This window comes from Arachis stenosperma, chromosome 4 (genome assembly GCF_014773155.1).
Source record: "Arachis stenosperma cultivar V10309 chromosome 4, arast.V10309.gnm1.PFL2, whole genome shotgun sequence".
Lineage (NCBI taxonomy): Eukaryota > Viridiplantae > Streptophyta > Magnoliopsida > Fabales > Fabaceae > Arachis > Arachis stenosperma.
This window is the reverse complement of record NC_080380.1, coordinates 99,270,819-99,284,516: the sequence shown is the minus strand read 5'-3', so window position 1 is coordinate 99,284,516 and position 13,698 is coordinate 99,270,819. Positions and strand designations below refer to the sequence as shown.

General features: G+C 41.1%; 1 non-coding gene across 1 annotated transcript; it reads left to right on the top strand.

Moving 5' to 3' along the window:
* Positions 1 to 7,686: 7,686 nt before the first annotated feature.
* Positions 7,687 to 7,794, top strand: LOC130977871 (small nucleolar RNA R71). The gene has a single exon (XR_009085544.1). It is a non-coding gene; the product is annotated as a small nucleolar RNA R71 (small nucleolar RNA).
* Positions 7,795 to 13,698: the final 5,904 nt, after the last annotated feature.

Sequence of the window (13,698 nt, the reverse complement as noted above, 5' to 3'; positions counted from 1 at the left end):
CAATTAAAAAGATATGATTGAAAATTTGTTTTGAAAAAGATTTGATTTTTTTTTTGAAATGAGGAGAGAGAAAAACAACAAAACGACACCAAACTTAGAATTTTAAAAAAAATCAACACAAATTTTCGAAAACCTAAAGGAAAACACAAAGAAGACACCAAACTTAGAATTTTTAAAGATCAAAAAGGGACTAAGGACATGCAAATTCGAAAATTAAAAGAAAAACAAAAGCATGCAATTGACACCAAACTTAAAATATGAAACTACACTCAAATAAAAGACTCTAAACCAACAAAAAATAAAACAGTCCTAATCTAAGCAACAAGATAGACCGTCAGTTGTCCAAACTCGAACAATCCCCGGCAACGATGCCAAAAACTTGGTGCACGAAATCGGAATCACACTTTTGCAATTCCACACAACTAACCAGCAAGTGCACTGGGTCATCCAAGTAATACCTTACGTGAGTAAGGGTCGATCCCACGGAGATTGTCGGCTTGAAGCAAGCTATGGTTATCTTGTAACTCTTAGTCAGGATATCAATAATTATCAGGGTTGATTGTAAAAAGTAAAAGAACATGAAATATGTACTTGCTTTGCAGTAATGGAGAACAGGTTGAGGTTTTGGAGATGCTTTATCTTCTGAATCTCTGCTTTCCTACTGTCTTCTTCTTCAAGCACGCAAGACTCCTTCCATGGCAAGTTGTATGTAGGGTTTCACCGTTGTCAATGGCTACCTCCCATCCTCTCTGTGAAAATGTTCAACGCGCTCTGTCACAGCACGGCTAATCATCTGTCGGTTCTCAATCAGGTTGGAATAGAATCCAGTGATTCTTTTGCGTCTGTCACTAACGCCCAGCCTTCAGGAGTTTGAAGCTCGTCACAGTCATTCAATCATTGAATCCTACTCAGAATACCACAGACAAGGTTTAGACCTTCCGGATTCTCTTGAATGCCGCCATCAATTCTAGCTTATACCACGAAGATTCCAATTAAGGGATCCAAAGGATATCTACTCAATCTAAGGTAGAATGGAGGTGGTTGTCAGGCACACGTTCATGGGTGAGAATGATGATGAGTGTCACGGATCATCATATTCATCAAGTTTAGGAACAAGTGATATCGTAGAATAGAAGCAAGCGTGATTGAATGAAAAACAGTAGTAATTGCATTAATCCATCAAGATACAACAGAGCTCCGCATCCCCAACCATGGGGTTTAGAGAATCATGTCGTAGAAGATACAATAAGAAACGTGTAAAGTGTCATCAGGTGCAGATACAATATCAAAAGATCCTATTAATAGTGAACTAGTAACCTAGGGTATACAGAAATGAGTAAATGACGTAAAAATCCACTTCCGGGGTCCACTTGGTGTGTGCTTGGGTGGTGCACGAAATTGTGATCAATACTTTTCACATCTCAAATAATCCCTAGTAATGGCTCCAAAGACTTGGTGCTCAATACCATGGCATAAACACAACTTCGCACAACTAACCAGCAAGTGCACTGGGTCGTCCAAGTAATAAACCTTACGCGAGTAAGGGTCGATCCCACGGAGATTGGTGGTATGAAGCAAGCTATGGTCACCTTGTAAATCTCAGTCAGGCAGACTCAAATGGGTATAGTGATAAATGAATAAAGCAATAAGATAAAGATAGAGATACTTATGCATATCATTGGTGAGAGCTTCAGATAAGCGTATGAAGATGCCTTCCCTTCCGTCTCTCTGCTTTCCTACAGTCTTCATCCAATCCTTCTTACTCCTTTCCATGGCAAGCTTATGCAAGGGTTTCACCGTTGTCAGTGGCTACCTCCCATCCTCTCATTGGAAATACGTCCCTGATGCTCTGTCACAGCATAGGCTATCCATCTGTCGATTCTCAATCAGGCCGGAATAGAATCCAGTGATTCTTTTGCGTCTGTCACTAACGCCCCGCCTTCAGGAGTTTGAAGCACGTCACAGTCATTCAATCATTGAATCCTACTCAGAATACCACAGACAAGGTTAGACCTTCCGGATTCTCTTGAATGCCGCCATCAGTTCTTGCCTATACCACGAAGACTCTGATCTCACGGAATGGCTGGCTCGTTTGTCAGGCGATCAACCATGCATCGTGCAATCAGAAATCCAAGAGATAAACACTAGGGCCTCGAATGCTTGTAGAACAAGAATGGTTGTCAGTCACCTTGTTCATAGGTGAGAATGATGATGAGTGTCACGGATCATCACATTCATCAAGTTGAAGAACAAGTGATATCTTGGACAAAGAACAAGCGGAATTGAATAGAAGAACAATAGTAATTGCATTAATACTCGAGGTACAGCAGAGCTCCACACCTTAATCTATGGTGTGTAGAAACTCCACCGTTGAAAATACATAAGAACAAGGTCTAGGCATGGCCGTGAGGCCAGCCTCCCAAAGTGATCAAAAGATCTCAAGAAAAGGTTCCAAAGATCCGAAGATTATATCTAATACAATAGTAAAAGGTCCTATATATAGAGAACTAGTACATAGATGAGTAAATGACATAAAAATCCACTTCCGAGCCCACTTGGTGTGTGCTTGGGCTGAGCAAATGAAGCATTTTCGTGTAGAGACTCCTCTTGGAGTTAAACGCCAGCTTTTATGCTAGTTTGGGCGTTTAACTCCCATTTAGGTGCCAGTTCCGGCGTTTAACGCTGGAATTTCTTGAGGTGACTTTGAACGCCGGTTTGGGCCATCAAATCTTGGGCAAAGTATGGACTATCATATATTGCTGGAAAGCCCAGGATGTCTACTTTCCAACGCCATTGAGAGCGCGCCAATTGGGCTTCTGTAGCTCCAGAAAATCCACTTCGAGTGCAGGGAGGTCAGAATCCAACAGCATCTACAGTCCTTTTCAGTCTCTAAATCAGATTTTTGCTCAGAACCCTCAATTTCAGCCAGAAAATACCTGAAATCACAGAAAAACACACAAACTCATAGTAAAGTCCAGAAAAGTGAATTTTAACTAAAAACTAATAAAAATATAATAAAAACTAACTAAAAGAAACTAAAAACATACTAAAAACAATGCCAAAAAGCGTATAAATTATCCGCTCATCACAACACCAAACTTAAATTGTTGCTTGTCCCCAAGCAACTGAAGATCAAATAAGATAAAAAGAAGAGAATATGCAATGAACTCCAAAAACATCTATGAAGATCAGTATTAATTAGATGAGCGGGGCTTTTAGCTTTTTGCCTTTGAATAGTTTTGGCATCTCACTTTATCCTTTGGAACTCAGAATGATTGGCTTCTTTAGGAACTCAGAGTCCAGATAGTGTTATTGATTCTCCTAGTTAAGTATGATGATTCTTGAACACAGCTACTTTATTGAGTCTTGGCTGTGGCCCAAAGCACTCTGTCTTCCAGTATTACCACCGGATACATACATGCCACAGACACATAATTGGGTGAACCTTTTCAGATTGTGACTCAGCTTTGCTAAAGTCCCCAATTAGAGGTGTCCAGGGTTCTTAAGCACACTCTTATTGCCTTGGATCACAACTTTATTTCTTTCTTTTTCTTTCTCTTTTCTTTTTTTTTTTTCGTTTGCTTCTTTTTTTTTTTTTTTTTTTGTATTCACTGCTTTTTCTTGCTTTAAGAATCATTTTTATGATTTTTCAGATCCTCAGTAACATGTCTCCTTTTTCATCATTCTTTCAAGAGCCATCATTCATGAACCACAAATTCAAAAGACATATGCACTGTTCAAGCATACATTCAGAGAACAAAAGTGTTGCCACCACATCAAAATAATTAAACTGTTATAAAATTCAAAATTCATGCAATTCTTTTCCTTTTCAATTAAGCACGCTTTTATTTAAGAAAGGTGATGGATTCATAGGACATTCATAACTTTAAGGCATAAACACTAAGACACTAATGATCATGAGACACAAACATGGATAAACATAAGCACTAAAATTCAAAAAACAGAAGAATAAAGAACAAGGAAATCAAGGAACGGGTCCACCTTAGTGATGGCGGCTCTTCCTTCCTCTTGAAGGTCCTATGGAGTGCTTGAGCTCCTCAATGTCTCTTCCTTGCCTTTGTTGCTCCTCTCTCATGATTCTTTGATCTTCTCTTATTTCATGGAGGAGAATGGAGTGTTCTTGGTGCTCCACCCTTAGTTGTCCCATGTTGGAACTCAATTCTCCTAGGGAGGTGTTTAGTTGCTCCCAATAGTTTTGTGGAGGAAAGTGCATCCCTTGAGGCATCTCAGGGATCTCATGATGAGAGGGGTCTCTCGTGTGCTCCATCCTTTTCTTGGTAATGGGCTTATCCTCATCAATGGTGATGTCTCCCTCTATGTCAACTCCAACTGAATAACAGAGGTGACAAATGAGGTGAGGAAAGGCTAACCTTGCTAAGGTAGAGGACTTATCCGCCACCTTGTAGAGTTCTTGGGTTATGACCTCATGAACTTCCACTTCTTCTCCAATCATGATGCTATGGATCATGATGGCCCGGTCTAAAGTAACTTCGGACCGGTTGCTAGTGGGAATGATTGAGCGTTGGATAAACTCCAACCATCCTCTAGCCACGGGTTGAGGTCATGCCTTCTCAATTGAACCGGCTTGCCTCTTGAATCTCTCTTCCATTGTGCGCCCTCTTCACATATGATTGTGAGGACTTGGTCCAACCTTTGATCAAAGTTGACCCTTCTTGTGTAAGGATGTTCATCTCCTTGCATCATAGGCAAGTTGAACGCCACCCTCACACTTTCCGGACTAAAATCCAAGTATTTCCCCCGAACCATTGTGAGATAATTCTTTGGATCCGGGTTCATACTTTGATCATGGTTCTTGGTGATCCATGCATTGGCATAGAATTCTTGGACCATCAAGATTCCGACTTGTTGAATGGGGTTGGTAAGCACTTCCTAACCTCTTCTTCGGATCTCATGGCGGATCTCCGGATATTCACCCTTTTTGAGTGAAAAGGGGATCTCGGGGATCACCTTCTTCAAGGCCACAATTTCATAGAAGTGGTCTTGATGCACCCATGAGATGAATCTATCCATCTCCCATGACTCAGAGGTGGAAGCTTTTGCCTTCCCTTTCCTCTTTCTAGAGGTTTCTCCGGCCTTGGATGCCATAATGGTTATGGAAAAACGAAAAAGCAACGCTTTTACCACACCAAACTTAAAATGTTTGCTCGTCCTCGAGCAAAAGAAGAAAGAAAAGAGTAGAAGAAGAAGAAATGAGGAAGAGGGAGATGGTGGTGTATTCGGCCAAAGAGGGGGAGAAGTGTTGTTTAAGTTGTGTGAAAATGAAGGGGTTAAGAAGGGTTTATATAGGAGAGAGGGGAGATGAGGTTCGGCCATTATGGGTGGGTTTGGGAGGGAAAGTGGTTTGAATTTGAAGGGTGAGGTTGGTGGGGTTTTATGAAGGATGGATGTGAGTGGTGAAGAGAAAGATGGGATTTGATAGGTGAAGGGTTTTTGGGGAAGAGGTGTTGAGGTGATTGGTGAATGGGGGAAGAAGAGAGAGAGTGGTGGTGGGGTCCTGTGGGGTCCACAGATCCTGTGGTGTCAAGGAAAAGTCATCCCTGCACCAAATGGCATCAAAATTCACGTTTTGAGCCATTGCTGGCGTTAAACGCCGGGCTGGTGCCCATTCCTGGCGTTTAACGCCAGGTTCTTGCCCTTTTCTGGCATTTAACGCCAGTCTGGTGCCCCTTTCTGGCGTTAAACGCCCAGAATGGTGCCAGACTGGGCGTTAAACGCCCAACTGCTAGACTTACTGGCGTTTGAACGCCAACAGCATCTTCCTCCAGGGTGTGCTGTTTTTCTTCCTGTTTTTTATTCTGTTTTTGCTTTTTCAATTAATTTTGTGACTTCTTATGATCATCAACCTACAAAATAAAATAAAATAACAAAAGAAAATATGTAAAATATAATATTGGGTTGCCTCCCAACAAGCGCTTCTTTAATGTCAGTAGCTTGACAGAGTGCTCTCATGGAGCCTCACAGATACTCAGAGAAATGTTGGAACCTCCCAACACCAAACTTAGAGTTTGAATGTGGGGGTTCAACACCAAACTTAGAGTTTGGTTGTGGCCTCCCAACACCAAACTTAGAGTTTGACGGTGGGGGCTCTGTTTGTCTCTGATTTGAGAGAAGCTCTTCATGCTTCTTCTCCATGGTGACAGAGGGATATCCTTGAGCCTTAAACACATAGGATTCTTCATTCACTTGAATGATCAGTTCACCTCCATCAACATCAATCACAGCCTTTGCTGTGGCTAGGAAGGGTCTGCCAAGGATGATGGATTCATCCATGCACTTCCCAGTCTCTAGGACTATGAAATCAGTAGGGATGTAATGGTCTTCAATCTTAACCAAAACATTCTCTACAAGTCCATAAGCTTGTTTTCTTGAGTTGTCTGCCATCTCTAGTGAGATTTTTGCAGCTTGTACCTCAAAGATCCTTAGCTTCTCCATTACAGAGAGAGGCATGAGGTTTACACTTGACCCTAAGTCACACAGAGCCTTCTTGAAGGTTATGGTGCCTATGGTACAAGGTATGGAAAACTTTCCAGGGTCTTGTCTCTTTTGAGGTAATTTCTGCCTAGACAAGTCATCCAGTTCTTTGGTGAGCAAAGGAGGTTCATCCTCCCAAGTCTCATTTCCAAATAACTTGTCATTTAGCTTCATGATTGCTCCAAGGTATTTAGCAACTTGCTCTTCAGTGACATATTCATCCTCTTCAGAGGAAGAATACTCATCAGAGCTCATGAAAGGCAGAAGTAAGTCCAATGGAATCTCTATGGTCTCATTTTGAGCCGCAGATTCCCATGGTTCCTCATTGGGGAACTCATTGGAGGTTGGTGCACGCCCATTGAGGCCTTCCTCAGTGGCGTTCACTTCCTCCCCTTCCTCTCCAAATTCGGCCATATTGATGGCCTTGCACTCTCCTTTTGGATTTTCTTCTGTATTACTTGGGAGAGTACTAGGAGGGAGTTCAGTAACTTTCTTGCTCAGCTGTCCCACTTGTCCTTCTAAATTCCTAATAGAGGACCTTGTTTCAGTCATGAAACTTTGAGTGGTTTTGATTAGATCAGAGACCATGGTTGCTAAGTCAGAGGGGTTCTACTTAGAATTCTCTGTCTGTTGCTGAGAAGAAGATGGAAAAGGCTTGCCATTGCTAAACCTGTTTCTTCCACCATTATTGTTGTTGAAACCCTGTTGAGGTCTCTCTTGATTCTTCCATGAGAAATTTGGGTGATTTCTCCATGAAGAATTATAGGTGTTTCCATAGGGTTCTCCTAGGTAATTCACCTCTTCCATTGAAGGGTTCTCAGGATCATAAGCTTCTTCCTCAGATGAAGCATCCTTAGTACTGCTTGGTGCATTTTGCATTCCAGACAGACTTTGAGAAATCAAATTGACTTGTTGAGTCAATATTTTATTCTGAGCCAAAATGGCGTTCAGAGTATCAATCTCAAGAACTCCTTTCTTCTGACTTGTCCCATTGTTCACAGGATTTCTCTCAGAAGTGTACATGAATTGGTTATTTGCAACCATTTCAATGAGCTCTTGAGCTTCTGTAGGCGTCTTCTTCAGATGAAGAGATCCTCCAGCAGAGCTATCCAAGGACATCTTAGATAGTTCAGAGAGACCATCATAGAAAATACCTATGATGCTCCATTCAGAAAGCATGTCAGAAGGACATTTTCTGATCAATTGTTTGTATCTTTCACAAGCTTCATAGAGGGATTCTCCATCCTTCTGTCTGAAGGTTTGGACTTCCACTCTAAGCTTACTCCATCTTTGTGGTGGAAAGAACTTTGCCAAGAAGGCATTGACTAGCTTTTCCCAAGAGTCCAGGCTTTCTTTAGGTTGAGAGTCCAACCATATTCTAGCTCTGTCTCTTACAGCAAAAGGGAATAGCATCAGTCTATAGACCTCAGGGTCTACCCCATTAGTCTTGACTGTGTCACAGATTTGCAAGAATTCAGCTAAGAACTGATGAGGATCTTCCATTGGAAGTCCATGGAACTTGCAATTCTGTTGCATTAGAGAAACTAATTGAGGTTTAAGCTCAAAGTTGTTTGCTCCAATGGCAGGGATAGAGATGCTTCTCCCATAGAAGTCAGGAGTAGGTGCAGTAAAGTCACCCAGCACCTTCCTTGCATTGTTTGCATTATTGTTGTTTTCGGCTGCCATGTCTTCTTCTTCTTTGAAGAATTCGGTCAGGTCCTCTAAAGAGAGTTATGCTTTTGCTTCTCTTAGCTTTCTCTTCAAGGTTCTTTCAGGTTCAGGGTCAGCTTCAACAAGAATGCCTTTGTCTCTGCTCCTGCTCATATGAAAGAGAAGAGAACAAGAAAATGTGGAATCCTCTATGTCACAGTTATAGAGATTCCTTGAGGTGTCAGAGGTAAAGAAAAATAGAAGAAGGAGGTAGAAGAATTCGAACTTGATTAGATAGAGTTCGAATTGTGCATTAAGAAGGAGTAGTACTCCATAAATAGAAGGATGTGAGAAGGAGGGAAGAAAATTTTTGAAAATTCAATTAAAAAGATTTTGAAAACATTTTGAAAAATTGATTGATAATTTTCGAAAATTCAAAGTGAAAAAGAAATCAAGTGATTTTTGAAAAAGATTTTGAAATTAGAAGTTAAAAAGATTTGATTGAAAACTTATTTTGAAAAAGATATGATTGAGAAGATATGATTTGAAAACAATTTTAAAAAGATTTGATTTGAAAACAATTTAAAAAAAAAAAGATTTGATTTTAAAAATTAATGACTTGCCTAACAAGAAAAGATATGATTTGAAACATTAAACCTTTCTCAACAGAAAAGGCAACAAATTTGAGATGTTCAATCAAATCATTAATTGTTAGTAAGTATCTTTGAAAAAGGAAAGAAATTGATTTTGAAAACATTTGATTGAAAAGATATGATTTGAAAAAGATTTGATTTTGAAAAACTTTGAAAACTTGAAAAAAATTGATTTTGAAAACAAAATCTTCCCCCTTTGCCATCCTGGCGTTAAACGCCCAGAATGGTATCCATTCTGGCGTTTAACGCCCAAAATGCACCCTTTTTGGGCGTTAAACGCCCAACCAGGTACCCTGGCTGGTGTTTAAACGCCAGTCTGTCCTTCTTCACTGGGCGTTTTGAACGCCCAGCTTTTTCTGTATAATTCCTCTGCAGTATGTGCTGAATCTTCAATTCTTTGTATTATTGACTTGAAAAGACACAAATTAAAAATATTTTTGGATTTTTTTTTAATAGTCAAAATGCAACAAGAATCAAATAACAATGCATGCAAGACACCAAACTTAGCAGTTTGTATACTACTGACACTACATGAGACACATAAACACCCAAGTCAAAAGAATTCAAAGATCAGAGTAAGAAATCATCAAGAATTACTTGAAGATCCTTAAGACACATGAATGAATGTATGCAATTGACACCAAACTTAAGATAAGACACTAGAATCAAGCAAGAAACATCAAATATTTTTGGTTTTTATGATTTTGTGAATTTTTTTGTGATTTTCGAAAATTAAGTGGAAAAAGATATCAAAATTCTTAATGAGAATTCCAGGAATCAGTGCAATGCTAGTCTAAGACTCCGGTCCAGGAATTAGACATGGCTTCACAGCCAGCCAAGCTTTCAAAGAAAGCTTCGGTCCAAAACACTAGACATGGCCAAAGGCCAGCCAAGCCTTAGCAGATCACTGCTCCAAAAGCAAGATTAACAAGCTTTTGTGATGATAAGTTGAAACCTCGGTCCAATGAAATTAGACATGGCTTTACAGCCAGCCAGATTTCAACAAATCATCATGAAACTCTAGAATTCATCTTCAAGAATTTCGAAAAAAAAATAAATACCTAATCTAAGCAACAAGATGAACCGTCAGTTGTCCACATACAAGAACAATCCCCGGCAACGGCGCCAAAAACTTGGTGCACGAAATTGTGATCAATACTTTTCACATCTCAAATAATCCCTAGTAATGGCTCCAAAGACTTGGTGCTCAATACCATGGCATAAACACAACTTCGCACAACTAACCAGCAAGTGCACTGGGTCGTCCAAGTAATAAACCTTACGCGAGTAAGGGTCGATCCCACGGAGATTGGTGGTATGAAGCAAGCTATGGTCACTTTGTAAATCTCAGTCAGGCAGACTCAAATGGGTATAGTGATAAATGAATAAAGCAATAAGATAAAGATAGAGATACTTATGCATATCATTGGTGAGAGCTTCAGATAAGCGTATGAAGATGCCTTCCCTTCCGTCTCTCTGCTTTCCTACAGTCTTCATCCAATCCTTCTTACTCCTTTCCATGGCAAGCTTATGCAAGGGTTTCACCGTTGTCAGTGGCTACCTCCCATCCTCTCATTGGAAATACGTCCCTGATGCTCTGTCACAGCATAGGCTATCCATCTGTCGGTTCTCAATCAGGCCGGAATAGAATCCAGTGATTCTTTTGCGTCTGTCACTAACGCCCCGCCTTCAGGAGTTTGAAGCACGTCACAGTCATTCAATCATTGAATCCTACTCAGAATACCACAGACAAGGTTAGACCTTCCGGATTCTCTTGAATGCCGCCATCAGTTCTTGCCTATACCACGAAGACTCTGATCTCACGGAATGGCTGGCTCGTTTGTCAGGCGATCAACCATGCATCGTGCAATCAGAAATCCAAGAGATAAACACTAGGGCCTCGAATGCTTGTAGAACAAGAATGGTTGTCAGTCACCTTGTTCATAGGTGAGAATGATGATGAGTGTCACGGATCATCACATTCATCAAGTTGAAGAACAAGTGATATCTTGGACAAAGAACAAGCGGAATTGAATAGAAGAACAATAGTAATTGCATTAATACTCGAGGTACAGCAGAGCTCCACACCTTAATCTATGGTGTGTAGAAACTCCACCGTTGAAAATACATAAGAACAAGGTCTAGGCATGACCGTGAGGCCAGCCTCCCAAAGTGATCAAAAGATCTCAAGAAAAGGTTCCAAAGATCCGAAGATTATATCTAATACAATAGTAAAAGGTCCTATATATAGAGAACTAGTACATAGATGAGTAAATGACATAAAAATCCACTTCCGGGCCCACTTGGTGTGTGCTTGGGCTGAGCAAATGAAGCATTTTCGTGTAGAGACTCCTCTTGGAGTTAAACGCCAGCTTTTATGCTAGTTTGGGCGTTTAACTCCCATTTAGGTGCCAGTTCCGGCGTTTAACGCTGGAATTTCTTGAGGTGACTTTGAACGCCGGTTTGGGCCATCAAATCTTGGGCAAAGTATGGACTATCATATATTTCTGGAAAGCCCAGGATGTCTACTTTCCAACGCCGTTGAGAGCGCGCCAATTGGGTTTCTGTAGCTCCAGAAAATCCACTTCGAGTGCAGGGAGGTCAGAATCCAACAGCATCTGCAGTCCTTTTCAGTCTCTAAATCAGATTTTTGCTCAGAACCCTCAATTTCAGCCAGAAAATACCTGAAATCACAGAAAAACACACAAACTCATAGTAAAGTCCAGAAAAGTGAATTTTAACTAAAAAATAATAAAAATATAATAAAAACTAACTAAAAGATACTAAAAACATACTAAAAACAATGCCAAAAAGCGTATAAATTATCCGCTCATCATTGGGCTGAGCATTGAAGCTTTCATGTGTAGAGACTTTTTCTGGAGTTAAACGCCAGCTTTTATGCCAGTTTGGGCGTTTAACTCCAATTTTTGTGCCAGTTCCGGCATTAAACGCCGGGAATTCTGAAGCTAATTTGCAACGCCGGTTTGGGCCATCAAATCTCGGGCAAAATATAGACTACTATACATTGCTGGAAAGCCAGGATGTCTACTTTCCAACGCAATTGAGAGCGCGCCAATTGGGCTTCTGTATCTCCAGAAAATCCACTTCGAGTGCAGGGAGGTCAGAATCCAACAGCATCTGCAGTCCTTTTCAGCCTCTGAATCAGATTTTTGCTCAGGTCCCTCAATTTCAGCCAGAAAATACCTGAAATCACAGAAAAACACACAAACTCATAGTAAAGCCCAGAAAAGTGAATTTTAAATAAAAACTAATAAAAACATACTAAAAACTAACTAAAATGTACTAAAAACATACTAAAACTAGTGCCAAAAAGCGTATAAATTATCCGCTCATCAATATGCTTCATGAAAAATGCCATATGCAGCTGACAAATTTGTTTGTGAAAGCCTGAATTCATGCTAGAAGACCATTGATTATTAGCATTAAAGTAGTAAATGAAAATGCTAAACATGGGCTGCCTGCCATGAAGCGCTCTTTTATTGTCACTAGCTTGATATTAGTTTACTGTTAGGGTGGCTGATGGTCATAGTATCTCAACTTATCTCCTCTCACGGTAAGCTTCCTTCCTGTGTCTTGATTGATGATTTCTACATGCTCCAGTGAAAGTATGTTACTAACAGTATAATATCCAGCAGAATGCGAAGGTGTTTCCTACTGTTGGTAGATTAACTTCACTTTGTCTCCCAATGAGAACCCTTTAGTTGGAATCCTCTTGTTCTTCCACCCCTTAGGCACCTTTTTCTTACTATTCTTCCCTTTTTTCCTTGACTCCTCCTTCTTAGCAAGCTTAATGTTATGAGCCTTCTTCTTCACTGTCCCCTCTGGTGTCTTTTCTTGTAGCTCCTTTTCAACTTTTTTGTCCTCTTGATCTTTCTACTTCTCTTTAGTTTCTTTCTTCTCTCCCAAGGCTGAGTTCATGAGTCCTAGGGATGATTTATTGGGCTTCTCCTTCCAGTTTAAGTCCTCATCCTCAATCCTCATGCAGTCTTTCTTTTCAGCAGGAAGTTGTATCTTGATGACTTACATCATCTACCCTTCTTTCTTTCATAAAGAAGACCATAAAAGAGCATAAATCTCATTTGATCAGTACAATTTATGCATTATTTAATGAATATTATGGTACACTACTTTGAGATGAGTTGTGCTGAATTTTAGGTGAAAAAGGGCATCAAAAATGGGGAGAAGACAAACAAGAAGTTGGGCGTGTGAAACTGGCGTGCTACTCGGAGCAAGCGCCACAAAAATGCACTGGCGTGGCATGCCAGGAGCTAGGCGTGGCAGGCCAGTACTAAAGTCCAGAGAAGAAGTCCAAGCACAAATGTATGGGCGTGGCACGTCAGGGACTGGGCGTGGCACGCTAGTACAAAATTCCAGAGAGCAAAATGGAGGACACAAAAGGGGCATGACACGCCAGGTTGGGCGTGGCACGCCTGACCCATCAACTACTATGGGCGTGCCACTTGAGCAAAGGGGCGTGCACGCCAACTCACCATCTCAAGAAGAACCTCCACTATGGCGTGCCACTTGGTGTCGAAGGCGTGGCACGCCAGCTCCAAGAAGTCACTTGGGCGTGCCACTTGAGAACCCAGGCGTGGCACGCCAAGCTTGAAGAGTGCACAAATGCATGGGCGTGCCACTTGAGCAGCATAGCGTGGCATGCTGGTACAACAATCCAGAGAAGGGATGACGGCAATTGAAGACTGGGCGTGCCACTTGAAGTCGAAGGCGTGGCACGCCAACCTCTCAACCTCACTTAGGCGTGCCACTTGAGCAACTAGGCGTGGCACGCCAATGCACAAAGATAACAAAAGCAAGGACTGGGCGTGCCACTTGGTGTCGAAGGCGTGGCACGCCAACCCGA